The sequence below is a fragment of the Heptranchias perlo genome, chromosome 28, assembly GCF_035084215.1.
Source record: "Heptranchias perlo isolate sHepPer1 chromosome 28, sHepPer1.hap1, whole genome shotgun sequence".
NCBI classification, from domain to species: domain Eukaryota; kingdom Metazoa; phylum Chordata; class Chondrichthyes; order Hexanchiformes; family Hexanchidae; genus Heptranchias; species Heptranchias perlo.
In genome coordinates this window covers 24,606,757-24,633,787 of record NC_090352.1, presented here as the reverse complement: position 1 = coordinate 24,633,787, position 27,031 = coordinate 24,606,757, and the positions used below count along the sequence as shown (strand labels likewise).

General features: G+C 42.2%; 2 long non-coding RNA genes across 4 annotated transcripts in view; one reads left to right on the top strand and one right to left on the bottom strand.

Annotated features, from left to right (window-relative positions):
• The window catches only part of LOC137344940 (uncharacterized), a 36,386-nt gene extending 21,691 nt beyond the window's left edge, over positions 1 to 14,695 (bottom strand). Inside the window, exons 1-3 of the long non-coding RNA XR_010968506.1 lie at positions 14,239 to 14,695; positions 13,378 to 13,437; positions 3,669 to 3,818 (exon numbers count right to left, since the gene is read on the bottom strand). This is a non-coding gene — a long non-coding RNA (uncharacterized lncRNA). The remainder of the gene's footprint in view (positions 1 to 3,668; positions 3,819 to 13,377; positions 13,438 to 14,238) is intronic.
• The window catches only part of LOC137344939 (uncharacterized), a 58,610-nt gene continuing 45,874 nt past the window's right edge, over positions 14,296 to 27,031 (top strand). For all 3 annotated transcript variants that reach the window (XR_010968504.1, XR_010968505.1, XR_010968503.1), the window contains exons 1-2: positions 14,296 to 14,397; positions 15,294 to 15,438. This is a non-coding gene — a long non-coding RNA (uncharacterized lncRNA). The remainder of the gene's footprint in view (positions 14,398 to 15,293; positions 15,439 to 27,031) is intronic.

Here is a 27,031-nt window from a genome sequence, read left to right as displayed (position 1 = left end):
CTTGAAAGTTTATTCTGCAAAAAGCAATTTTGTTCAAGAAGATGTATGTACAGAGTTGCTAAATGTCCATTTATGGTACATACAAACCTAATGCAGTGGTTACGTGTCATATGCACTTCACATTTGATAGGTTCATGTGAAAGGATATCAGGACAGCTATCATAGGCTGAGGCTTTTCAGTTATAATGATTCATGAACACAGTCCTGATAAACCATACAATATATTGATACTCTACTCATCCATCCACATGAAAGAATTGAGCCCTGGTTCCAACAGTGAGAACGACATCCGATTTACATCCTGCCCGATTTATCGGTGCCATTGAAGTCAAAAGAGTGTAAAATCAGGCGGTTGCAAATCAGGAGTCTGACCCGGTTCTCACTGGGCATGTTGGTTTAAAATCGTGGCTTTGTTGCCTTTACATACATGAATTAGAAGATTTTTTTTGGTTAGAAGTTACAACACTAATCGCCTCCACTAAATTGCAGATCAAACGGTAGGAGCACATTGAGGGGGGTCAAAAAGGAATCTGCATATTTGGGACCAGAAGCTCAGCCTTAAAATGTAATTTAGACCTTTGGAGATGGGGAATAATCTGAATGTGCAGCTCAGCACTAACATGAAGACAGTAAATTGGGTCAGGGATTTTCACCTTACTCTTGTCCTCAGTGCTACAAGCAAATTCTACCAGGATGTTTCGACTCATTGCCTCATCACCTCATCGTCCTCAGCTGTCTTGCTCAGATTCCGTGTAATTGTCTGATCCAGCTCTGTGATCCAGTTCTCTATACGTGACCCTTCCACTCAATGTCTGCATCTTTAATATCTATTTATCTCAGACCTGGAAGTAGAAACCAGGCTCCCCAGCTCCTGACTGCTTGTTGACCAAAATGATCGTGTTATCCTGTGTAGCTTTAAACATTTTTCCATGTACTGTTATAGATCGCAAGTTTGACTAAGTATAAAATAAATAAATGCTGTTTCAAAAGGAAAGTTATTCTTGGGGAAAATGATTTTTTATCACTCAGATCCATTCAAGAACCAGTATTTTCACTAGATGGTGAGGAGGAATGGGAATTGGCTCTGATTTTCCCTTTCTTGATTCAGGAACACTCAGGCTAATTGTAACACCTATTGTTTGCATGACTGAAATCTGGAATCGTCCTGGTCCATATGGCCACTTTACGAACAAACAGGGATATTGGGCCACAGTTATTCAGTTTCAATTTTTAAAAACTTTATATTTTTAGATTCATTTAATTTTAAGTGGTAGGGAGTTAATTCATAGAAACATAGTATCATACAGCATAGAAGGAGGCCATTTGGCCCATCGTGCCTGTGCTGGCTCTTTGAAAGAGCTATCCAATTTGTCCCATTCTCCTGCTCTTTCCTCATAGCTCTGCAATTTTTTCCTTTTCAAGTATATATCCAATTCCCTTTTGAAAGTTACGATTGAATCTGCTTCCACCACCCTTTCAAGCGGTGAATTCCAGATCATAACAACTCGCTTCATGGAACAAATATACAGTAATGCAGTGTACTTCCAGAGATAGAATCAAAGGACTTGACTCTTCAACTTTTACCAGTCAATCCAAAACAAACGGCTCCTTTCCATGGTCTGTTTTTTAAGGCTTCTCTGATGACTCAGTTTATCAAGGGAGTAACTGAGTCATCCAGACCAGGAAGGTCTCATGGTTTGATTCCTTGTCTGTGCTGAATTAACTGATCTCTGAAGGGATGGCAGTTGGAGTGCTACAGTTGGTCTTGGAACCCCTAAGTGAGGGAGGGATGTGGAAGTGAATGCATGTGGACATTGAGTGAGGATAGGATCAGGCTTGGAGGTGTTTTCCTCCACAACCCATGGCCAAATAGACTGCTCATGCTCACAATTAAGCTCACATTTGGACAAGGTACTGGTAGGTGACTGATCCTAGATTAAATAGGTTGGTACTGCTGTAGGGGATGCGGGGAGGGGGCAGGTGATTCCATGTGGTGCCCACTGGTTGTGGAAAGCATCCAATGAACTGCTAGACATTTAATGTTCGTGTTTAAGGACCACCAGGTGTGGTTGTTGGCTTGAAATGTAGGCAAGCTGTTGAAGGGAGCTTGCCCCATGGACCTTTGCATGCTGGATCTACAGATGGTAGACTTGTCCAGGAGCAGATCCACCAGCAGGTCCTCAGGTCTGCTTGGCTCGCACTCTAGATGGCCGAAAGTAAATTGGGCGGGGGAGAAATTGCAAACACTTAGAAGCGACCCCCTAAAATAATGGAAGAGGGGACGAAACCTCTGGTGCTGAACGTAAATATAAAAAACACTTCTCGGCGCCACGAAGAGAGACAATGGGGAGAGGAGTCTGTGAAAAAGCTCAGCAGCCTAGTAGAGGCCATTGCACTGTGTAAGACCCTCTACCCTAGTGCCCATGAGTCAATACCTTCAACAGAGGAGGGCAGGGCAGAGTACTGGCAGGAGAAGAAAACAAAGAAAATTTAGTAGAGGGTTGCTTCAGCTTCTCCATGACAGACGTTCTTTTCCATTTCAGTTTGTGGAAAAATCTACACTGCACAACTCTTGCCTAATAGCACGCGAATATCAAGTGGGGCCTGGAGCAGGCTCAGCTGTGATGCCGCCCTCCATGGTCAAATTGCTTGCTGACACTCTCCCTCAAGGTTCGTGCGTGAATGGTGGCCACTTGACTTGAGGTGTTAGAAGGAGACCAGCACCCATGGGACCAAACCCCAACAAAGAGTCAAGCCTTCAGGGTAGGAAAGGAGGAGGAAGAGAAAATAATGGCGAAAGGGGAAAAAGAAATGAACTGTTTTCTGCAAAGGCTGGGAATGCTCAGTGAATTTAAAAGAACTCAGTATTCTGGGACAGATTCCAGCACTTAACTGATTGAAGCATTGAGAGAGCTGTGATAACATCAGATCACAAGTGAGCACTGCTGTGTGACCTCAAGTCGCTCTCTGGCAGTGAGTCTGGGCCCACAGCATAAATATGATGCAAGAAAAACATCTTTCACATAAAGAACAACAAACCCGCTGAAGTGATTGATCTGACAGGTCGAGACTGAGCTTTTCAAAGTTGGGGAAGTGGTCTTCTGGGGTGAGGAAGGAGCTGGTGCAGGCAGGGAGGATGAAAAACTACACTTTAAGCATTGTGATTTTTTAAACAACTAACTCACAGATGTTGGCAAAATCATGCTCCAAGCATACCACATGTTGCGGATATACAAGGAAATTTCAAAATGCTCATGCATAAATCTAATACATACCAAGAATTAAAACGACATTAAAAGCAAGTGTGTTTACTGATTGAAATTCCAAAAAATGAGGCAGATGTTGCAAAATGAGTATGTAGTACTTATGAGTTGTGATAAATGATCTGTTTTTATTATTCAGTAGTATATAGAACACAAAGGTTACATGGGAGCTGATTCACTGAACTCCAGCACAAGTGATCTGTAGTCATGATACAAGATGCTTGACTGATGTAGAAAATGAACAACTGTTTTGGGTCCATTATCACAGCTCACTACTGCATCTGTAAATGTGCCAGACTCAGAATTTAAAACTTATTTTACATTTCATTTTCTAATCTTGTAAGTTATTTTCTATACGTTTTAAACCGACTTTTAAAAATTCTCCATCTTTGCACCGTCACATACCTGCCCCTCAGCTGCAGTCCTGGGAATCTCTGGGCTGTGTTCAGCACTGTGTTATTCTGGAAATGTGCAGCAGGAGAGGAGATTCGGGTGGGGAGGGGGATAGGCAAGACGTCTGTTCCCCCTTGATAGTGCTCCATCTAGTGCTCTGGCCTAGAACAATAAAAATACACCAACTGAGGCAGGCAGCTTCAAGTGACAGAACTTCTAACTGGTAAGGATAGAAATGCTTTGCATCTTCCCTTCTCCTAACCCTAAAACGGTCGGAAAGTTACGTGTAGCATGGACCCAGATTTCCAATTTGTGCTTCCGGCAGGTGAGATTCCCTGATGGGAGTACAAAGTCGAAAAGTCACCCCATCGTATTTTTGTGAAAAAAAAATGTGACAATCTTTATAAATATTGTAGGAAGTGTCACAAGTCTTGGTGGAAGCTCAAGGCAGTAAGTGAATCTTGGCGTTCATTTAGTGCTCATCAACACTGCTTTGCAGTTTACCATGACCGAACCCTTGTAAGTTACAGCTTTGCAACAACTTCCCAGGCATCCATTATTCTGCATTTACTATGTGCAATGCAACTGAAAGATCTGAGAACTTAACTTCCCTACTGCAAAATGTTTTCCTGCAATAGGTCATTGTCAATCTTAAGCCAGCATTATGCTGCAGAGGGGACATTAGAACAGCTCTTTACCATCTTCAATCAATGTCATCTCAACTCTACCGTTTGCCTATTGCAAACACAGTGCACGTTAAGAAAATATGGTAGAGAGTGAGTAAAAAGGCTGCAGTTTAATCTCTGGGTCCTGATAACACTCACAAGCATAGGTACCTGAATCCCTTTGATTTTATCGTAGCTTTGTTACTCCCTTTTGGCTGCCCGTTATCCTGTATTTTATCACTGCATGTTCACTTCAGGTTGAAGTTCTTCTGTGCACAATCTTTGGTGCATTAGTTAACTTGATCTCATCAAATCACTCTCTGCCATATTCTTACTGCCCTCAACTCATCAATTTTCTCAGTGCATTATTTTAACCCATTGGAAATAAAAAAATATTGATGCAAATGTGTTAACCAGTGCGCTAAAAATAGCAGTGAGGAATTTCAATCCCTGTGCAGTGTCATTTCTAAATTCTCTCTGTGTTAAGTGGACTGAGAGTACCTTCTTCATGTAAATCTCACATTCAGGGATCCAGTGCCCTCTGACCTCAGCCTTTCCATCATGGTAGATCTATACCATTTACAATCAAAAAACAAAAGAGGAGTCAGACTTTGGCCTGAATTCATCTTCAGAGCTGACACCTAGCATTAATTAATGCCTCGAAATCAATGAGAAAAGGGACAGGCGACAAATGACACCTCCATTCTGAGGCTGTCTCCTTTAGGGAAATCGTGGAAGTGTCCTGACATGCACCAGCGTGACATGAGGAGAGGAGAAAACATCCTCCCGCCTGTCACTGTCAGCCGGGAAGATGCAACATCGCTTTATTTTTCTAATTTGCAATCGTTGATAGGCTGTTTGTGTTGCGATGCTTCCTGGAGAGGGATATTATCTAGAGTTCAGACGCCTCAGCTACTGTACTTTGGAGCTGCTCTCTTTTGTGCTTTGCATTCTTCTGGAGCCCAGAGCAGTGCAGTTGTCACCAAATAAGGTGGGATTATATTTTACTCCCATTTGTAAAATATAATTCTTTGCACAAACTCACATGTAAATAGTGCAGATTTTTAAAAGTACATTTTAACTAAATGAATACATTCAAAAGATTTGGGCTTACATATTAAACCTGGAATCAAATTCAAGTGCTTTGCTTTTCTCTCAAGGCCCCTATACTATCAGAATTTATTCTTATTTGCATTCACCCCTGTTTTACACTGAATTATGTTGTTTACTGAGCACGCAACGGACTCCTACCAGGAGGGTCTTAAATATTATATCCCAGCATGGGAAATCTGAACCTTAACATGTCAAGTCTTCTCCCAACAATGATGCAATAAATATATGTTTTGTTATTAGGAGTCCTGTGATCACCAGTGCAGAAATTAGCTCCGATTTCTGACAAGCCAGTATATCTTGCGTCTGTGGTTTATTCCCATGGCCATGTCATTATTGTGGAGAGAAACAGTTTACTATTTATAGACAGCTTTCACAAAGTAGTGTGTATATAAAAGTGTTCTGTATAATCAGGGTACAGAACTTTAAAGGGCCCGCGGAGGCAACACTGTTTTATTCAGCAAGTTGCTGTGCCAGAGCTTTTAAAGTGCAGAGATAGCACTCGAGAGTTAATCTCGTATGCAGGCAGTTTGTCACACACTTTCTTCATGGAAGTGCAATGACTGGAAGACTGTTGAAGATGGCAGCTTTAAATGGGAAGTCATTAATTCCGTCACTGACTGTGTGGATGCTGAAGCCTTTGTTTATGCAGAAAGGGCACGCTTATGCTGCAAAGATCGCTCCCACTGGAAGCAGTTCCACAGTGTGCTGAAGCTGCCGGGTGCTCTGAATTTGCTCTGTTTACATCGCGGGGCAGATTCGAAGCATGGGCGGCAACAACTGAACTAACTGCACGTGCACAAGATCAACAATTACGCTTGTGACTTTGAAGTTTCTGATCTTCACTAATGTTAGGGGATAGTCCATACTGATCCCCAAGTTGAAAACCCTTTTGCTTCCCTGTGTGTTTATTTCACAGTGCAAGTTAATTTCATTTCATCACACTGTTGGGGCTCAGGAAATCTTCCAAAACCAGTTCATCATGACAGGAACAAAATGGCTGGATGAAACCCACTGTGAACAGAGTATAAGTTCTGGTTACTATGGCAATATCTTTGAATTTTCCTCCCTATGAATTAAAGACAATTTTTATAATTTTACCGTTGAATTTTATCTGATTGATTTCATTCGCATAAAGTTGTCTGAATGGGAAATGTTTAAGCTAAGAAATGAGGATGGTAATAAACATAAAGTAAAGTTACCGCTGCATGACTGCAGTTTATTTAAAGTTGAAAATAGATTGCGACCGATGATGGGGTTATTTTGAATTGTCCACATACAAAGAGAAAATCAGGTACAGTTTAGTTTGTGTGTATATATATATATATCTCCACACCACAACCTGGGCTACCAAACTGGAAAGGAAAGAATAAACTTGCATTTATATAGCGCCTTTTACAACCTCAAGAGTTTTATGGCTAGTGAAGTACTTTTGAAGTGTAGTCACTCTTGTGATGTAGGGAAACACAGCAGCCAATTTATACACAGCAAAATCCCACAAACAGCAATGAGGTAAATGTCCAAATAATCTGTCGGTTGAGGTGTATAAGTTGACCAGGACACCGGGAGAACTCCTCAGCTCATCTTCAAATAGAAGCATGGGATCTTTTACGGACACCTTAGAGGGCAAATGGGGCCTCAGTGTAATGTGTCATTGAAAGGACAGCACCTCTAATAGTGAAGCACTTCTGTGCTGTAATGCATGGAAGTGTCAACTTAGGTTATGTGCTTAAGTCTCTGGAGTGCAGCTTGAACCCAAGACCGTCCGCCTCAAAGGCAAAAGTGCTATCACTGAGCTAAAGGTGACTCTGTAAAGGAACACTACTCTTTTATTACATAGAATTTTACAGCACAGAAATAGGCCATTCGGCCCAACAAGCCTATACCAGCATTTATGTTCCACACGAGCCTCCTCCCACTCTACTTCAGCCAACCCTATCAACTACGGAAGCAAATTCTTCCTTAAAACGAACATTTAAATGCTGTGGATGTTTACAGTTAACCATCTATTGAAAAAAAGAATTGACTACTGATGATTAAAGCGAGTGATGGGTTATCGTTCACTGACTGGCATTTTCACTGCTGCTGGGACTTTTTAATTGCAAACATGCGATACCTCAGCGGCAAATACTGTTACACGTGGTCAATATAGAAATTTGTGGGACTTGTCGTGGGATGTCGGACCGCGACAAATCACTTACTCCACCGATGACATCAAGAGAAGTGCCTTGGAGCAGCTCCTGAGCCTGACACTGTGCTGGAGTGAAATTAACACACACAGTTGAAATGACACGATCACTGAAGCAACCCAGCCTAATGAGAGTATCTGTGCTGTTATCAATTAACTTTTCCAAGCCAGTTCTCCCAGTGATGTTATCAGTATTTATTGCTTAAGCAAAAAGATTCTCCAATGCAGGGTGAGGGTGACATTACATTAATCAACGCATTGTAACTGCTTGATTTTTAAAAAAAATAGGAGCAAGGAGGGTGCAAGCAAATCCTTTACTTTGCACATTAAGATTTCTTAAACTGCCCTTGAACAGGGGCTGAATCAGTCTGTCAAAGGGCTGCATAAAACCGGAACAAAGAAACACCCCAGCACTTTCTATCGGACATGTTTCAGTATTAAAGACAGCCATACATATTTCGAACACCCGCACAAGCCCACATCAGTGCAAGGGGGAGCAGACAGCAGATGGTTTCACTCTCAAATCTTCAGAAAGACTTAATCTTGACAGAACGCTGCGCAAGAGCCCAGAATGTCAAATTAAAATTCATACTTTGTACCTTCTTTGATTTCAAAGAGGATTACACCTTTTGCTCAAAGAAAGGAACCAAGAAAGCTATGCAAAATGGAATTACCACGACTTATTCTTTTCACTTGCCTCTTTATATTGTTAACTCCTTACAATTCATTAAAGTGTAATCCTGATTAGAGTAAGTAATACACACATGAATAGACTGAGCTGAACACATGAGCATGTGTGTCTATTGTATCACTCTCTAGTTAATCCGCAGCCTGGGGTAGGTATGGACATGAGGGGAGGTACGTGTATTAGGACTCTGTCAAGACCGTGCACTCTGCAGGGCATAAGGGAATGTTTCTACAATCAGAGCAGGCTGAATGCAATTATCACGTTCCAATGTACTCCTTTGTTAAACAAACCTTTCTTTCAATATTGTACCATGTTTACCGCTGGCATTAAACAAATGTCAATATTTATTTGACCAAGGCCAGGGAAACAATTTTCTTAATTTATGTCTTCACACACTAAATCAGTTCAAACTGAACTGCCAATCTATTTCCTGGCATCATTTACTTCCCTGCAGTTTTCTCCCTTTCTCACTCAAAGGCACTTCCGCTTCCTGGGGGATGGTTTTGCGGGCACCAGCGGGTCGCCAGGACCTTGACCAAGGCGGCGTTCGTCATGCGCGAGCCTAGACGATGAATGTTGGCAGGATATTCGCCATGGAGGGCATCGTGATCAAGAGCGATCGTGTTCCCACACACACTGTCCGCACGTACACACGCGTGCACAGGAACCATTGCTGACTTTTCCCAACCTTCTACCACAAGCTGATCCTGCCTCTACAGAGGTTATCTAACACAGCGCTGAACAGGAACCAAACCTGGAACCTTCTGGTCCGTATGACTTAATACTACCTCGGGCGGTTCTTTTATTTCCTAAATCATTGGGGTAGATCCCGCTCTGACTATTCCGATGGTTCACTTCGCAAGCTCCTATTGCTTTTTAAGGCCTTCATGATTTTTGCATAATAATAAAAAAAATTACAATGCATCACTCGAACACCGTCACAATAACAAGCATCTGACTTCATTTGTTTTGCATCATTAAAAGTCATACATTATTGCATGCAATGCTCCATCTGGTTCTTCAGTTAATAGTTCTGGATTTAATTGAATTTTTTTTGAATAACTCTGGTATAAGATGCTGAAGAATTTTGGTGAAAATGGCTGGTGAGCATTTTCATTTCTCATATTCCCTCATTTTTGGCCTGGCTAGGTCTTTAACACTGGGATTTTTATCTCACCCTGTAAGTATATGACAAGCCCATTTCTAATGCGAGTGATCTTTTATCTCCCTGCCCACCCAACATGAGCATATCACCCATTCCATTACTCGTAGTCACATTGGTCCTTTCAGTTCTCTTGCCATATATACCCAGTCAGCTTCCAGTCATAGATTTTATTCATTCAATGCATGTATTTTTGATACATGAATTTACTGTGATTATACCCTTACTGTTACTAATCATTCATTTCATTCTAATTCATGTGTTTTTTGTAAAAGGAAAATTCAAAAGGTTATAAGACAACCCTAGTGCTTTCCTAATACTTTTGCAGTCATTAACCCATCTAAATTATGATGATTCACCCGGAATTATTTATAGTTCAGAGCTTTGTCAAAGCATTTGACTTTTCAAAAAAAAAACGGAATTGTTGATTCTGCTCCCATTATGTTAAAAAACACAAACACTTTAAAAGCCAGTTTCAGGCCTGAGCTCCAGCCTCAAGCCTCTCTGTGAATTGCCCATCACTCCTCTTTTCTGCTCATTGTATCTACTGGCTGTGTTCCTGAGAAAGTGGCTTTCAGCTGCACTTTTCGCTACTGAGGCGTAATGTTTGAATTTGACTCCTGGTATTTTATGGACACTTCTTTACAATATTACTATAGTTTAAAAAAGTGGTTTCTCTCTACCATGGTCCCCAGTGGCTGACAGTACTGGCTAGAACTGGTTGTTGCATATGCCAGGTTAATAAAGAGCTTGAATTTATATCATGGCTGAGCACACCCTCAGACTATCTCAAAGCACTTCACAACCAATGAGTTACATTGAATTGCAGCTATTGTGCTTATGTGGGAAAACGTAGCAAGCCAATTATACATTGCAAGGTCCCACAAACAGCAAATGAGGTGAACGACCAGATAATCTATTTTTTTTGGCGGTGCTGGTTGAGGAAAGAATTTTGGCCGGGGTGCAGGGAGAACTCCCTGCTCTTCTTTGAATAGCACCATTGAATCTTTATATTCACCTGAACAGGCAGAAGTGACACTCTGATCAATACACTTCTCCCTCATTATTGCATCGAAGAGTCAGCCTAGATTGTGTGCTCTGGTCTTGGGAGTGGGGCTTGAACCCACAATCTTCCGATTCAAAAGGGGAGAGTGCTAACAACTGGGCCAAGCTGACACTTCATTAAAAAAACAGCTTAGCTCTAAATTTGAAACTAAAGTTCTATTTCCAGTTTATATAAAAAAAACACTTCTCCTTATTGTCAGTACTGTAGGCGTTTTTTCAAAAAAGTTTACATTTTAAAATAAAATTAAAATGCATATAATGTGTTATAGCATCCTGGTACTGATGTACCTCTGCTCCAAATTCAGTAGATAACGACTGGTTTTACCTCGTTCAAATATTTTGATAAAATACTGGTTTGAGGCACTTGTCGCACCAAACATTCTGAATTAAGCCAGTGCTCTCCTCTTAATATGTGACAATAATCATGTTAGGGTTTAAAAGAGGGAATAAATAATATTTTTGCAGAGGTTCCATTAAACTCTGTGTGACATGTACAATGGATCTAGTTTAGCTTTCTGTCATTGCAGACTACAGTGACACCAATGCAGAAATCTGAACATTAGGCCCAAAGACCTCTAAGACGGCCAAGAGCACTGCCAGAAAATTAGGATAAGCACAGGCACTACGGGAGACTAATTAGTTTATTAATTTGAAGGATTGTGTTTTATTATTTGGCCCAGTTTCTCTACTCACTCTCTCTTCTGACTGTGACTCTTTAAACTTATGTGAATGTGAGTAACAGCTCCCTTAATTACCTGCCGGCTCACTTTCAATAAAAGCTTTTGAAGGCAACGTTTATTTTGTTCCATAAAAAAAAAATTACGCCAAGCATAATACCCACTGAGCATTTGCCATTACATCCACAGGACCTTTCACAGCAACCAAAGTGACATCTGGAAACATGAGCTGACCTCTTAATTAATTGGGCTAATTAGTCTCATGGACAAGTGGACATCTGGACCTTATCTTTACTTTGTCTGACTAACGCAAAGAGACAGAATCAAAATAAAGGCTGTTGATTCAAAGTGGTCAACACGGCTCTTGTTCAGCACTTCATTCCACTCTCCGGAGCAGATCCTGAGTGGCATCAGATGAAGCCATATTCCTCCACAAACAGAAATAAAAGGGTTTAAAGAGTGACGTATTTTTTTGTGTCATGTGAATATGGATTTTAATTAATTCATGTAAATTCATTGTGATCTTTGTCATTAAGGCCCCTTTTGCAACTGTAATTTTAGTCTCCACAATCAGACCCGATGTAGTTATTGTAGGCCGATAATTAATTTTTTTAAAAAGGTGGAAACTAAATGCATTTACACTACTTTAGTGCTAGTAGTGCATTATACACACATATGTCAGCTGTGCAAAGAAAGGACTCGCAAAGGAGTACCATGGAATAGAGAACTTAATCCACTCGTGAGGAGGCACTGATAACTCAAGAGTGACAAAGCAATGACTTGAGTTGCCAAGGTGATCCTAGCATCTGGGATACATTCTGACTTCCAGTTTTTCCACTAAGTTTTGTTCATACAACATGCATGTTTACTAAACAACCATTTCATATTTTTAGTTATACTTTAATGCTCCTCATTAGACTGTGAGTAGGAAACTCACTTCTGCAGAGGAGACTATTTTGAAAATCTCTTCAGTTGTGGTGAAGGATTGCATTTATACTTCCTGGTCCAAAGCTAAAACGATTTGAAGCAGCAAGCCATGGAGCCAAGAGGATTTTACTCCACAACTCAATACTAAGAAGTATTGATTTGCTTTTAAAAATGGAGATTGAACAACATTTGGCATTAAAAATGTGTACAATTAATATTTCAATCCTGTAAAATCCTTCAGGAGCAGTGTCCATCCAAAATAAAAACAAAGCTATGTTAATTTACCACAGATTTGGCCATGGAGAGAGGAGTCTAACTCATGCCCACCTCTCCGTGTGCCCGTTCCACAAGGGTGACACTCTGAGACAGATCATTAATGTCCTTGGAGTCAGATGGTGAATTGAGTGACAAGTCGAAATCAAAGCTGACAATCCAACTTTAGAGGCTCTCTCATTCTAACTGATGGTAATTACATGAATAAATCGGCTGGCAGCATCTTTTAAGGTTGGGGGTTGGGTGAGGGATGGCAAGACATGGGGCGTGATTTCAGACCCGCCCCCAATCTGCCCATTCCCTGTTTTCAACGGGGCGGAATGAGGAGCGGGCGGCCAACCCGCTTCCAGGAGACGGGTTGGTGACTAAAACCTTTCAAGGAGGCTGCGGGCCTCCATTTTTGCAGAAATTGCAATTTCAACCCCTGGGGGCCGGGATTCCCGGGCCTTCTCCTTCACGCCACGTGAAAGGAGGTGAGAAGGCCTAAAACTACAGGTAAGCGCCTTTCTGGCACAGCTTGTGGGCCGGAAGGAGCAGGAGTGCTTCCCCCAGGCCCAACAAGCCTACCTGCAGCAACACCCCAATGATCGCGGACCCACCCCGATCCCCCCCCCCCAACCCGGTCCACGACACCCCCCCAATGATCGCGGACACCCCCCGATCCCTGACCCCCCCCCCCCACCAACGATCGCGGACCCCCCGATCCCCGATCCCCCCTGCAACGGTCGCGGACCCCAACGATGACCCCAACCTCCCCCATAATGGTCGCGGACCCCTGTGATGATCCCCAATCCCGACATCCCCCCCCTGTGACTGACCCCCGATCCCTCCCCCCATGACTGACTCCCTTCCCGTGCCCCCATGTCCACTGGTTCCCTCATGCCCATCAGTGCCCCATACCCATCCATGCCCATCAATGCCCTGTGCCGACCTATGCCCCCCCAATCTATAGAATCAAAGACTTACCTGAAGAGTTACCTGAACACATCCTCTCCCTGGCTAGTCTCCCGTCCGACTGAGATCAGCCTGTCAATTGGACGGCAAACCGACAAAAAAAAAAGACGTCCTTACGTCAAAATTGTAAGTACATCCGGGAAGCCCGTACTTCCGGGTTTTCTGTCCGCAATTTGACCCCCCATCACCCCCTTCCCAGCTCGGGGTCAAAATCATACCCTTGGTTTTGAAAAGTTTCATGTATGTGGCTTTAATTCCTTATTGCACCTACACAAAGCAGCAGGCTTTTATTCCACATGGTAAAACAAAGAAAGCTAAAATGGCAAAGCACGCCAATCCGCATCTGGATAAGAAAGCTAGGTTAATGTTTCAGGTGTTACCCGAAAGCAGAACTTCATTACGAGTTCTAATGAACAGTTCAATTCAAAACTTTCCTATCTTTCCCTTTCAAATGCTGATGGACCTGCTCCATATTTGGAGCTTTTTCCACCTTAGATTTCCAGCATTCAGTCAGTGGATAAGAGGAAGGTCCATCCACTGGGAGTTTAGGCTCCCTTATCGGCTTGTGATCCTCCTGCTTGATTTCCCTCTCAGTGTATCACTCATGCAATACTTTACACCCAGGAAGTAAAGACAAATAAAATGTGTGGAAAATCCAGCATGATTTGCCATTGCTCATTGCAAGTTAGTAATGCCTACTCTATAGGCAGCCACTTTTTTTCAGCTTTTCCCCCATATGAGCATTTGCCGGCCCACGGCTGGCATTTTGCTCAAACCAAGTGACAAAACTGGCTTACAGGATGTGCTTTCCATTGAAAGCAAAGCATAAGAGAGACTTGGTTAATAATTTACCCGATTAACCAGATTACTTACACATATCCGGCATGGGGTTAAGATTCTTCTTTGGCTCTTTGCCTTTGTGACATCACAAGAATGCACGGCTCTAATCCGGAAAAAAAAGTTCCATTTATTGTTGCAGTGACTCGTGGCTAAATTTTTGATCTCCGCCTCCTCCCCCGTCCAAAAGTACAGGTAGGCAAGAAGCTGTTAGAATATAATCTTCCAAGTACTGGCTGCGTTGAGTATTTAATTTTTGGCAGTGGAGTAATGTGCAGTGTGTGTGCACTTTCTGTACTTCGACAATTAGGCAGAACCTTAAGTAACAAGCAGAGGTCAGTGGTGCTAGTACATCCAACAGCACATTCCTGGAATTATTTCTATTGCGAAAACTTCAGTGTCCCCTTCACAGTTAGTGCTAGAAAACATATTTTAAAAAAAAAATCCTGGCTTCTGTTCCTACCTGTACACTGCAGATGGGGAGGAGGTGGAAGGGAACTGCAGCTTTAAATGGACACTCCTTAATTCCACAAGGGAACCGATACATGCAAATGATTCTTGCACGCTTCAACACAGGTGCATACTTCCAATGGGTTATACAAAATATGTTTACTCGGGAGTGCTTATGGAACTAATTGAGGGGCTTCCTTAAAAGTGAGTAGCCTAAGTGAAGGGCCAACGCTCCTAATGGAGAACACCAGCAAAGTTGGAATTAAAAGGAAGTAAATTGGGAAGTGGTGATTAGGTAACACCATGCTTGGGTTTTAAAAGCTTAATGATTGTATGAGGGAGGAAACAGTAAGGGAGGTGAGGAATTCTATAGTTGCGTGGTCCTGGGAAAGAGTGAGATACAGTAGAAGATGATTAGACGAATCTTAGCTTTATTACAGTGAGGATGTCAGATGAAGGATGAGCATGTTGGAAAGCATTTTTGCAGTTTAGGAAGAGCAAATGAGGAAAGTTAAGAACAGCAATGACTATTATGTCAATCCGATAGAGAGAGACGAGAAAAGTTGTGACGGAGAGAGTTTGGAGGTTGATGGTGAGAGAAGGATAACCCAAAAGATGATAAATGTTTTCTTCCTGTCTAGGAATGCGAGCGAGACGTTAGAAGAACCTACCCAATATGGAAGCATTATTTAAGCCTTGTATAAACTTGGGCTTTATAGAGTGTTGTTGAGTTGTTGAGGGGAAAAAGAAGTATCTGGAATGAAAGAGGAAACCAATCTTTTGGAGGTAACTTTTAGCAATGACATCTTTAATAGCTCATGCAGTTTATATCCATTGTCAAATGCTTGAGATTTGATTGCTGTCTTAAAATTACACGAAACTGGTTATTTTTTTACACAATATTTATTGCTCATTTTATTGTTTTGTGTCTGTTTTTGTGCCAACAGCAGCCATCGGTGCCAACTATAACTGCCAGAATTAACAATTCTGACATTAAGGCAAATTTATTGAGAAATAATTTGCAGTTAATTACTGAGAAATTCAATGGCCAGTATATATTATAAAACAATTACTCAGTATTCACTTTATAATATTGGTCAGAAGGGGGTTTCTCCTTGGTTACAATGTTTTTTTCTGAGACAATAGCAAGTGAGGGAGTCAATGAATCATTCTGTGAATAGGCAGAAAGCTCTAACCATCATTAGGTTTTTGTAAGATCATCTTTGACTCTTGGATTTTACTAACAGTTTACTCACCCCTCAGAATTGTGGCCTTAGATTCAGGCTTGGACCTATCTCACCCCCACCTCACTGCTGTCAGTTTGGTTACCTCATAATTAGAAGTTGAGGGAACCCCAGTTAAAAATTTAAATTTAAGTGAGTGACTATTAACTTGTGTGCATAACTAGAACAGCAACTGAAGATTAAATTATACAATTGGAAAAAAAATCCTGATACCAAAGGGAAATGGGCTTCAACAATAAGGTAAAGTAAATGGATTAATTATTCTTTCTCATCTTATGTTCTTATGGACTAGGGACTTAAAAAAATGCACTTTTAAATACCACTAAGCGATGAACATTGATCATGATCACTATACACCCCATCCAAGCAGAAACCTGGCAAACAGCCTTGCTAGACACTTTAGCAGCTTCCAATGGCTCTTGATAATTTGAAGGGACATTTATCAGAGCTTGCTACAACAATTTCACAAAAGTTGCTTGTATTGAATCATGTCTTAGATAACGTGAGGCTGGTTTTCAGTTCCCATTTTATACTTCATTTCATGTAAGGTGCTATTGCATGGGGTTGGGTTATGGAATCAGTGACAAAATCCATTGGGCAGCTTTATAATTACAATGGAAAGATTATATGTCAGGCTGATTTCTTCCATCACGTTGCTTTGTATTGATCAATCAAAACTGTATCCAATCATTTGCAGACAGGGGTTGAAAACTTAAATGCTATTAATGTTACATGATATACATACTTGGATATAAGACTACATGCTATCTATACCTGCAGTAGACTAGAAATTTAGATCATTGTTTGGAGGTTGAAAGTGAGGGGGAAGGAGTCACCTTATAAATCAGTCATTGTCAGGGAAAATAGCTCATAAACTTGTTTCTAGCTCGATCTCACTCTGATGACTATTCTGGACTCTCCAGTATTGCTTGCCTCTCCCAATCTCACACTCCCTTCTCGGCTCTCGGTCTCTCACTTCCCTTTCTCCAGCTCCTAGTTTCCTTCTCCTCCACTGCCCCCCCTCACCCCCACTGACTCCATTCTCTCAAACACCCATTCTCCTCACTTAGGCTTCTGGTCTTTGCTGGTGAACATTGATGACAGTGCATAGACTAGTCAGCTTTCATTAAAATCAAACTTCTCACTCTTCAGGGAGCCACACTGGGTTTTGGGGCAACTTATAGCTGGGCCATAGATTATTTTTCAGGATTTCAGCTGGAAAAAGGGATGGGATAGGTCATCCTATATGTCGGTTGCATTACATGTGGACTGGGAGCCAATGTTGGTCAGCGAGCAAATAGATAATGTGTGAACAGGATTTGGTGCGAGTTAGGATACAGGCAGCATGAGCTTATGTTTATGTAGGGTAGAAGATGGGAGGCCAGTCAGGTGAGCATTGGAATAGTTGAGTCTGGAGTAACTAAAGCATCGATGAGGGTTTCAGCAGAAGATGGGCTGAGGCAGGAGCGGAGATGGGTGATATTACAGAGGTGAAAGATGGAGAGGATAAGGGGTCGGAAGTTCAGCTCAGAGTCAAATCGGACGGTGAGGTTGTAAACAGTCTGGTTCAGCCTGAGACAGTAGTCACGGAGGGGTTCCAAATCGGTGGCTGGGGTTGGGGGGTGGTGGTGGTGAAGACAATAGCTTCTGTCTTACCACTGTTTAAATGGAGGAAATTGTGGTTCATCCTGAGACAAGCGAAGGTTGGACAATCAATCTGACAACACAGAGGTCGAGAGAGGTGGCCGTGAAGTCGAGCTGGGTTTTGTCGGTGGACATGTGGAATCTAATGTTGTGTTTTTGGATGATGCCGCCAAGGGGCAGCATGTAGATGAGAAATAGGAGGGGGGCTAAGGATAGATCCTTGGAGGACTCCAGAGGTAACAGTATGGGGGTGGGAAAAGTAGCCATTGCATGCGATTATCTGGCTAAAACTGGATAAGCAAGAGTGGAACCAGGCAGTCCCACTCAGCTGGACAATGGAGGGGAGGCATTGGAGGAGGATAGTGTAGTCAACTGTGTCAAAGGCTACAGATAGGTCGAGAAGGATGAGGAGGGATAGTGCACCATGGTTACAGTCTCATAGGATGTCATTTGTGACATTGATTAGGGCCGTTTCAGTGCTGTAGAAGGGGTGGAAATCTGATTGGAGAGGTTCAAACATGGAACTGCGGGAAAGATGGGCACGGATTTGGAAGGCGAGAGCGTTACGATTACTTCCTGTAACACTTTCCTGATAACATACCTATTGTTATTAAAGTAGCTTATCCTGCAACTCATCGTGAGCAATGCTATGAACGATCTACGAGCTCGTTAAGAAACCTTTTTATGATCATGTTTGTTGGATCTTCAATGACAAATTATTACTCAAATCTGTAATAATAAGACAATGAGCTTGTGCGATTGTCATCGTGTGACAAGCACACAGGGCACAATGACACTTTGTCTGGCACAGACTGGTGTTGGCAATGCAATGACCAATTGAATCCCCTCTGCCCCCCCTATACAAGATTAACCTGCTGCATTTGAAATCATAACAGATACTAGGGAATAATTTCGCAACTATAATCTAATCTTATTTTAGGATTCAAACGGCTATTAGAAGCCACTCAAGGTTTGCTCTTGTGGTTTATGATGTCATTGAAACCCTGATATTAGATTACTGCCCTGCAATCTAGCCCTTTCAAAATGTCCATTATTCTCCATTTAAAACATTTAACCTAATTCGATCAGGAATATTCAAAAATCTCTCATCACCCTAAACCAGTCCTTAAGTTAAGCATCAGATAGCTCCTTGAATATCCAAAGACATGCTCTGGGAGTGTGAGCTCTGCTAATATTTTAATAAAGTCAGTGTTCCACTATTTGAAACCTATTTCTTTTGACATGTCTTTAGCGCGTTTCCTAAACTCCATTAGGCTGACTTATCAAATCTACCGTCACTACTGCAAGGTGCCCGTCAAGGGGGCCAAGCCATTCAGATTAGATGACCAAGGTGCCGTGTGTGTTGTGAAGCTGCATTTAACTGAAGTACACTTCATTAACTAGTGACTGGTATGCTACTCACTTGTAACAGATAAACAGACCCAGTGAAAATATAGATTGATGGCAAATGCCCACAAATTCAATCAGACAATGGGAACATACAGTTCATAAAAAGGTCAATATCAAGCTAATTTTAAAAGTGACAATTAGACTGACACAAAATGAATAGGGAAGGTTGTTTTCAATCATTTACCATTTTATTTTGCATGTTTAAAGTGATCATATCTACACACCATATCTAATAGCTTTTTTTTCCCCCTATCCTCTCCTTTATATTACGTGGAAAATCTGGCACAATATACAATGGGGTCAAAACCAGGTCGCACTCACAAAGTGTGACAACAGCTTCCAACCACTGTAAATCATCCCTGACTGTGCTCAAGCCCCCACAAGAGTAGGCCAAATCATGCCAGTAAAACTCTCAATTCAGCTGCTGATAATGGCCTTGGGATAGCTATCATTGTAGAAATAAGTGTTTTCCTTTGATCAGCCAGGATGGAAAATGACATAAGCCTGAAGGTATAGGCCGTGACTAGGTAATACCACAGGCGGTTCAAATGTAAACGGATACCTGGGGCTGGATAATGGCTTTGTGCTCTGATAACTCCATCTCCATAAAACAATGTCACAGGCGATGTCAGTGACAGAAAAGTATTCTACACAAATAATCTTATTTCATCACAAAAAGTCAATGGTTTTAGTGTCAACAGCAACTAACCCTCACCATAATTCTCAACAAGAATGCAAGTAATTATACTGAATTATTCTATACACACGCTGACTTATAAATGCCAAATAAGTGGCAAATTTATAGCCTGCTGCATACAGGCTCATATCCTGCACAGGTCAAGGGTCACACAATGGAACTACATGACCTTGTACCATTTGTTGTCTGCATACCACTGCTGGAAGAATTGTTTTGTAATTGCCTGTTTTCTTTGTCCAATGCAACAAACCTTTTCTCTTTAAAAAGGGTATATGGAATTGGTATAAATCGGAGTGGAATCCAGGAAAGAATGCTATTTTTCAGTAATGCACTCTTTCTGTTTTAGTTGAGAATGATAAAGAAAAAAAATCATCCCATCACCCAATGCTTCCTGCTCTGGGTCACAATCTTATTAAAAAAAACTAAGGGGTAAACATTTGTTTTTTTTTTGGCTGTCATTTAAAAGCCTATAAACCTGAAAATCTCAATCTCACACATGTGCACCTGGGCAATCATGGATGACAGATGAATTTCCTGCATCTCTTTTCCCCACCCTCCCAAGGGGAAAATCCTCTGCATGGTCAAGGATTGGAAAGAGATGTCCTTCTACACCAATGAGCATATTAATACCATTAGTGAAAATGTACAGATGCCACAGCACTAGACCTGGAGGACCAGGCCCCTATCTTCCTCACGCTCACTGAACTAGTTGGGACAAAATACCGCTACCAGGTAACTAACAAACACACCTGTAATTCTAAGTACAGATGATAGCAGCATACCTACTGCCTGCTAGAATGGTAGTAGTCAGATGGCAGAATAAGTTGAATGGAGATTCATTTGCATGGAGGAAGTTTGCCTTCCATGGAGGAAATGGCTGGTTGCCATTTTTCTATGCTTTCTTGGGATATGGGCGTCACTAGCAAGGCCGGCATTTATAGTTGCCCTTGAGGAGTTGGTGGTGAGCCGCCTTCTTGAACTGCAGCAGTCCGTGTGGTGAAGGTACTTCCATAGTACTGTTAGGTAGGGAGTTCCAGGATTTTGACCCAGCGACATTGAAGAATTTGTGCCCAATCCAGCCAATTCAAACCCCAATGATCCAAATAGCCATTCATCATTTTTTGAGTGGGCTATCCAGAAATTTTTAAAATGTAAATTGAATCCCAAAAGACTGCTTTGCTTATTAAATACTAGTGGATCTCTCATGGCATTGCTTATGGCGAGTCCAATGATATTGTCGTTTTTAAGGAATGTTATACTTTGTAATGTACATTGCATTATTATGCTGCTACGATGTTTTGTAACCCTTTAAGATCCCAAAATCTAATTAGTAAACACAGCTTCAGGTCAATCAGAGTTTAATTGTTGTTTGGTGAGAGAAGTTTGCAGATTGGAAAATACTTATTAATTTAACATTTCAAGTCAATTACTACCTTTCTTTCTCTCTCTTAATAAAAAAAGGGGCACCTGGGAGTGCTTAATGCTAACATTGGACATCAGGAATGGGTAGAAATAAATTCAACATTCGTGGCTATATAGAGATGGGAATTTATTCCAAGGTGAAAGATTCGAACATTATTCGGGGAAATTGTACCTTTAGCTTTTCTCTACAAGTGTATCTGGCCCATCCCGTCACGTGATAGTGACACGGGGCTGGACTTTAACCAAGGGGACAGAGTCAGAGGTGGGGATTCTCTACACCAGGAGTTCCCCAGATCAGAAAGACGAGGAGAACTGGCCTCCAGAAGGGCAGTAGTGGGTCCCACCAGGAGGTCCAGGTGAGGGATGCAGACTCCCAAAGAACAGGTCATTTTTTTTTTTAGGAAGTCAAGAGGGAGCTCCATGGGGTCTCAGGGGGAGGGGGAACAGGACCTTACTTGCCACTCCTCGAATGGTGGTCAGGTGCTGGATTTTCCGGTCATACGAAGCTGGCAGGCACCAGAGATGTGCCCGCTAGCCCCAGGCAAAGGAGCAGCTCTCCCGATGACTGAGCAAACTCCAGCAGGGTCAATGCGCGGGGGTACCAGCAGGCACAATCCCAGCAGAACTGTGGGGATTGCGGTCCATGGATTTTTGGGGCAGTCATTTTTTCGGAATTCCATTAAATTCAAATGTCAGAGTGATAGATGATAGGAACTCACAATTATAAAAAAGACACTCACATATTTCTGAACGTAGCATCTATATATATAAAAAAAGAGTTTGATGCAAGACCCTGCAGAAATGCTTCTGACTGTGCTCCCTTTAATAAGGGTGCTGAAATCACTAGAGATATTTTTATTTGCTGGTCTCCCTGTGTCGGCTCCATTACAACAACAACTTGCATTTATATCACACCTTTAATGTAGTAAACGTCCCCAGGCGCTTCACAGGAGCTTTAGCAAATAAAATTTGGCACCGAACCACATCAGGAGATATTAGGACAGGTGAACAAAAGCTTGGTCAAAAAGGTAGGTTTTAAGAAGCCTCTTGAAAGGAGAGAGAGGCAGAGAGGTTTAGGGAGGGAATTCCAGAGCTTAGGGCCCAGGCAGCAGAAGGCACGGCCGCCAATGGTGGAGTGATGAAAATCAAGGATGTGCAAGAGGCCAGAATTGGAGGAGCGCAGACATCTTAGAGAGTTGTAGGACTGGAGAAGGTTACAGAGATAGGGAGGGATGAGGCCATGGAGGGATTTGGAAACAAGGATGAGAATTTTAAAATCGGAGGTGTTGCCAGACCGAGAGCCAATGTAGTCAGCGAGCACAGGGGTGATGGGTAAACGGGACTCGATGTGAGTTAGGATATGAGCAGCAGAGTTTTGTATGAGCTCAAGTTTACGGAGGGTGAAAGGTGGGAGGCCGGCCAGGAGAGCATTGGAATAGTTCAGTCTAAAGGTAACAAAGGCATGGGTGAGGTTTTCGGCAGTAGATGAGCTGAGGCAGAGGCAGAGACAGGCGATATTATGGAGGTGGATGTAGGTGGTCTTGGTGATGGAGAGGATATGGGATTGGAAGCTTAGCTCAGGGTCAAATATCACACCAAGGTTGTGAACAATCTGGTTCAGCCTCAGACAGTGGCCAGGGAGAAGGATGGCTAGGGAACGGAGTTTGTGGTGGAGACCAAAGACAATGGCTTCAATCTTCCCAATATTTAATTGGAAGAAATTTCTGCTCATCCAATACCGGATGTTGGATAAGTAACAAGACAAATCAGAGGCAGTAGAGGGGTTGACAGAGGTGGTAGGGAGGAAGAGCAGGGTGTCGTCAGCGCACACGTGGAACTGATGTGTTTTCAGATGATGTCGCCAAGGGGCAGTAATTACATGAGAAATAGGAGAAGGTCAAGCATAGATCCTTGGGGGACTCCAGAGGTAACAGTATAAAGGCCCCCTCATCCAAGGAGCAGGCAGCACAGTAGTGAAGCCTGTAATTTGCTATTGGACTAAGGAAGCTGATTTAAGGAACATAAACTTAGCGAGCTGGTCCCCAGCATTTCCACTGATACAATGACTGAGTCCTTGCATTCCTCAGCAGGCCCAGTGCGGACAGCACCCCATCTAAAATTACAAGGAGTACAGGGGTCGTGTTCCCCCAGCAGGACCAATAAAACAAGGCAATCTGTCTAAAATGGCCTTTTGTTGATTAGGAAGCACTGCTAAATTATCGTGTGCTGTTTACACACAGGTGCTAATTTATTCCAGTCACCCTTTTTATTTACATTTAAAAAGATGGAAGAGTCATAAAAGGTCACAAATGTGACATTTTAATGTTCTTTTGACAGAAAAGCAATAACCCTAATTTAGAAAACGGTGCAAAAATTGGACAGATTGCATAAGTTGACTTCTTTTCTTCCCGAGCAAGCACAGACCAAGGTTTGAATTGGGGGCTTTCCTAGTTGTGTAGATTACTACCGCACTGCGTACCCACCAGGAATAACTTGTAACCAAACTTTACCACAGTACAAATTTGCTATTTTGAGCAAGTTACTATTTTCCTAGCTTATCCTTCCCTTCCTAAAATCAACAACCAGGGTACGGTTCCACAGGCCGTGGGGGCCGTCACACAGGCGTTACCTCATCATAATATGGACCTGGGCAGTGAATGATGGTGGTTTATTTGACTGTGGGGAGGGGGGGGGGGGAAGCACAACAAAGCCTCATCTTGCCCGCCACTGTTGCTGCACACTCTCACTTGTGACCGAGGTCAGTAGGTAGTGTTTAGGAGTAGGGTCTTGCGAATTTTCCCCCTACCTTAGTTCAAAAATATGGGAGTTCTGTTACAGCAACCCCACTACCACTCTGGCTGAGATTAGCTAACTAATTATAGGCCAAGGTTTGAAAATGGGGCTTTCCTAGTTGTGTAGCTTACTACTTACCGCACTACGCACCCACTAGGAACCACTTCTGACCAAACCACTATCTTAAAAGTTTTGTGCTTAGCCAGTCAGGTGCACTGTCTGATACGTGATAATGACAGTAGGCATGATTGGTGATCAAATGGGCTATCTCTGCGCCATCATTGAAGGAAGGTCTCTCCTGAAGCAAAGCATTCAGCAAGCCACCTTGAGCTCATGGCACAAAGGCTAAACATTGACATTCTAGAGCCCTGGATGCACTATGCCATGGAACGGCAGTATGAGTATTTGTCCTTGAAATTCCCCATTTGGCCAGTTACCAATCTCCACCACATTAAAGCGGGGAGATGCTGAATGAAGACTAGGGGCTTCCTGTAAGAAGCAGTACAAATTGAAAGTAAAGCCACCTCAGGCTGCTCTCATGTGCCTCCTGGTGGTCATTTACATAGTGCCATCGTCTGTGGCTCAAAGCATTTCACCTACCTGCTTAGTCGGGAATGGTGAGTAGCTTGAAGAGAAAAATATAACATTGCTGCAAAGATTTTCACCAGACATTAAAAAGATTTGAGATTTATAAATTGTCAAGTTTCATTATTTCACTTTTCACTGTGAGATTTTATTATTAATCTTATTTCATTAACTAATGGACGGGAAGGGTTGAAGTTAATTTGAACTCAATAAATGACTTAACAAAATCACAGGAATGCACGATTTTGGGAAGTGCAAATTCTGAAAAGGTGATTTGTTTAACAGCAACTAAAAACAATCAGCTGAGGCACCTACATTAAAAATAATTCAAGATTTCTTAAGCAGCGAACTAGCTACTTAACTGAAATAAATGTCAGAACATTTTTTTAATGTAGCTGTAGCTTTATTTTTGTAAGGTATGTCCATTAAGGGATATGGAGTCAAGGCAGGTAAATGGAGTTGAGATACCGATCAGCCAAGATCTAATTGAATGGCGGAGGAAGCTCGAGGGGTGGAGTGGTCTATTCCTGATTCTAGAGTGCCCAATTGCAGGGGAGAATGGCTCAATGCCAAATATTTTTCTTTAGGTGTGTATCATAACTATGCTGAACTCCCTGTTGATGACTAGAAGGGTCTTGACAAAAAAAATATAAGTTGCACGACCGAAAAGTAAAAAAGGGACATGAATTCCACTGTAAAGTAACGGTGCAGGATACAAATGGCTTTGTCTGGTTTCATGCCATGCTAGTGCAAATGGCTCTCCAACACAGGCGTCTGGCACAGCCTGCAGCAATACCACGGTAAACTGGTTGGATTTGCCAAGGCTGGCCTGAAGAGAATCTGGCAAAATTACTATAGAAAAGAAAGAACTTGCATTTATAGAACGTCCTCATGACATCCTAAAGTGCTTTACAGTCAATGAAGTACAGTACACTGTTGTAATATAGGAAATGTGGCAGTCAATTTACATACAGCAAGGTCCCACAAACAGCAATGTAATCATGATCAGATAATCTGTTTGTGATGTTGGTTGAGGGATAAATATTGGCAAGGATACCAGGATCTTTTACATCCACCTGTGGAGGGCAGATGAGGCCTTAGTTTATCATCTCATTCAAAAGACGGCACCTCTGACAATGCAGCACTCCCTCAGTACTGCACTGGAGTGTCAGCATAGATTTTGTGCTCAAGTCTCTGGAGTGGGATTTGAACTCACAACCTTCTAACTCAGAGGCGAGAGTACTACCAACTGAGCCATGTCTGACACCAGCTTTGGCTGCTTTCATGCCATGCTAGTGCAATTGGCTCTGGCATAGGGATCCTGCTGACTGCACACAAATCACCAGCATGGTCTAAAACTGGTATGTACATGATGGAAGTAAAACATAGCTGCAAGAAAAACTGTACGGACACTGAGAAATGATAAGATGTAGCAATTAAAACATCAGATGTGAAAATAGCAGGGCTGTGCACATTATATTATACATGCCATGATGGAAGAAAATACAGCCATGGGCCAAATTGGGGTTACAGAGGCTTTTGAGGTTGTTGCTGCCTCTGAACCCTCAGCTACCAGAATGCTTGACAGTAGGGCACGTAGGCGACCGATGTGAAGTAGTTCATGACATATGGGGTAAACACACCAGCAAGACACACTGAACAAGTACAGCAAAAGCACTGCAGCGCTAAAAAAAATTTTTTGACTTTTAATATCTTGTACTCTGTTATTCTTTCATTGTTCGGAAAAAATGGCTTTAGTTGTCCAAAAGAAAACGGAACATATTGTAAATACATAAAAATTACAACATGGAAACAGGCCATTCGGCCTAACCACACCCATGTCGGCGTTTTCCCTCCAAGTGAACACAGTTCTAATCACATTTACCCATATTTTCATATTCCTTTGGCAATCTATCCCAACCTGCTTTGCGGGAACGGTGCAGGTGAGCGGTTAAAATTGAAAAAGCATCGATTTACCTCCCATTCCCACCGGAAACCGCCATTTTTACTGTGCAGCTGACTCAGGTCACACACAAACACACCGGAAAGAGGCGGGTGCCTCATGAATAAATTAAAATAGGGGTCTGATGAAGCATTCTGCATAATCTGGCAATGCAAAGAGGATTGGAGTTCGAGAAGGCACCGGAAATAGAGGCATTGCCAGATATGGAAGAATTGAATGAAGGTGAGGGAGAAGCAGAAGGAACAGCAGAATGCATTGCAGCCAGAGGTGCCAGAGAGCAGTTGGTAGAGCAATGCTTTCTGTGACCTCCTCAATTCCCTTATCTGGCAAGTCAGCAAAAGCCCCTCAGCAGTAACAGTCCTCATTACCCCATCGCCACTTCCTTGATTCTGCATTAAAGAAGATTGTTTCAGCCAACCTCAGTCAATGACTTTCTGACAATGCAGATTAAGAAGCTGAGATGAGAAGAAAGTATAGACAAAAGTTGCAAACGTAATAAAGGTGCCGAGAGAAGTTGGTGATTGTATAAAACACTAGAAAACTTGGAGAATGGTACAAAAGCTGCTGTGAAGGAAAAGGTGAGAAAAAACAGAAAATGCTGGAAAACACTCAGCAGGTCAG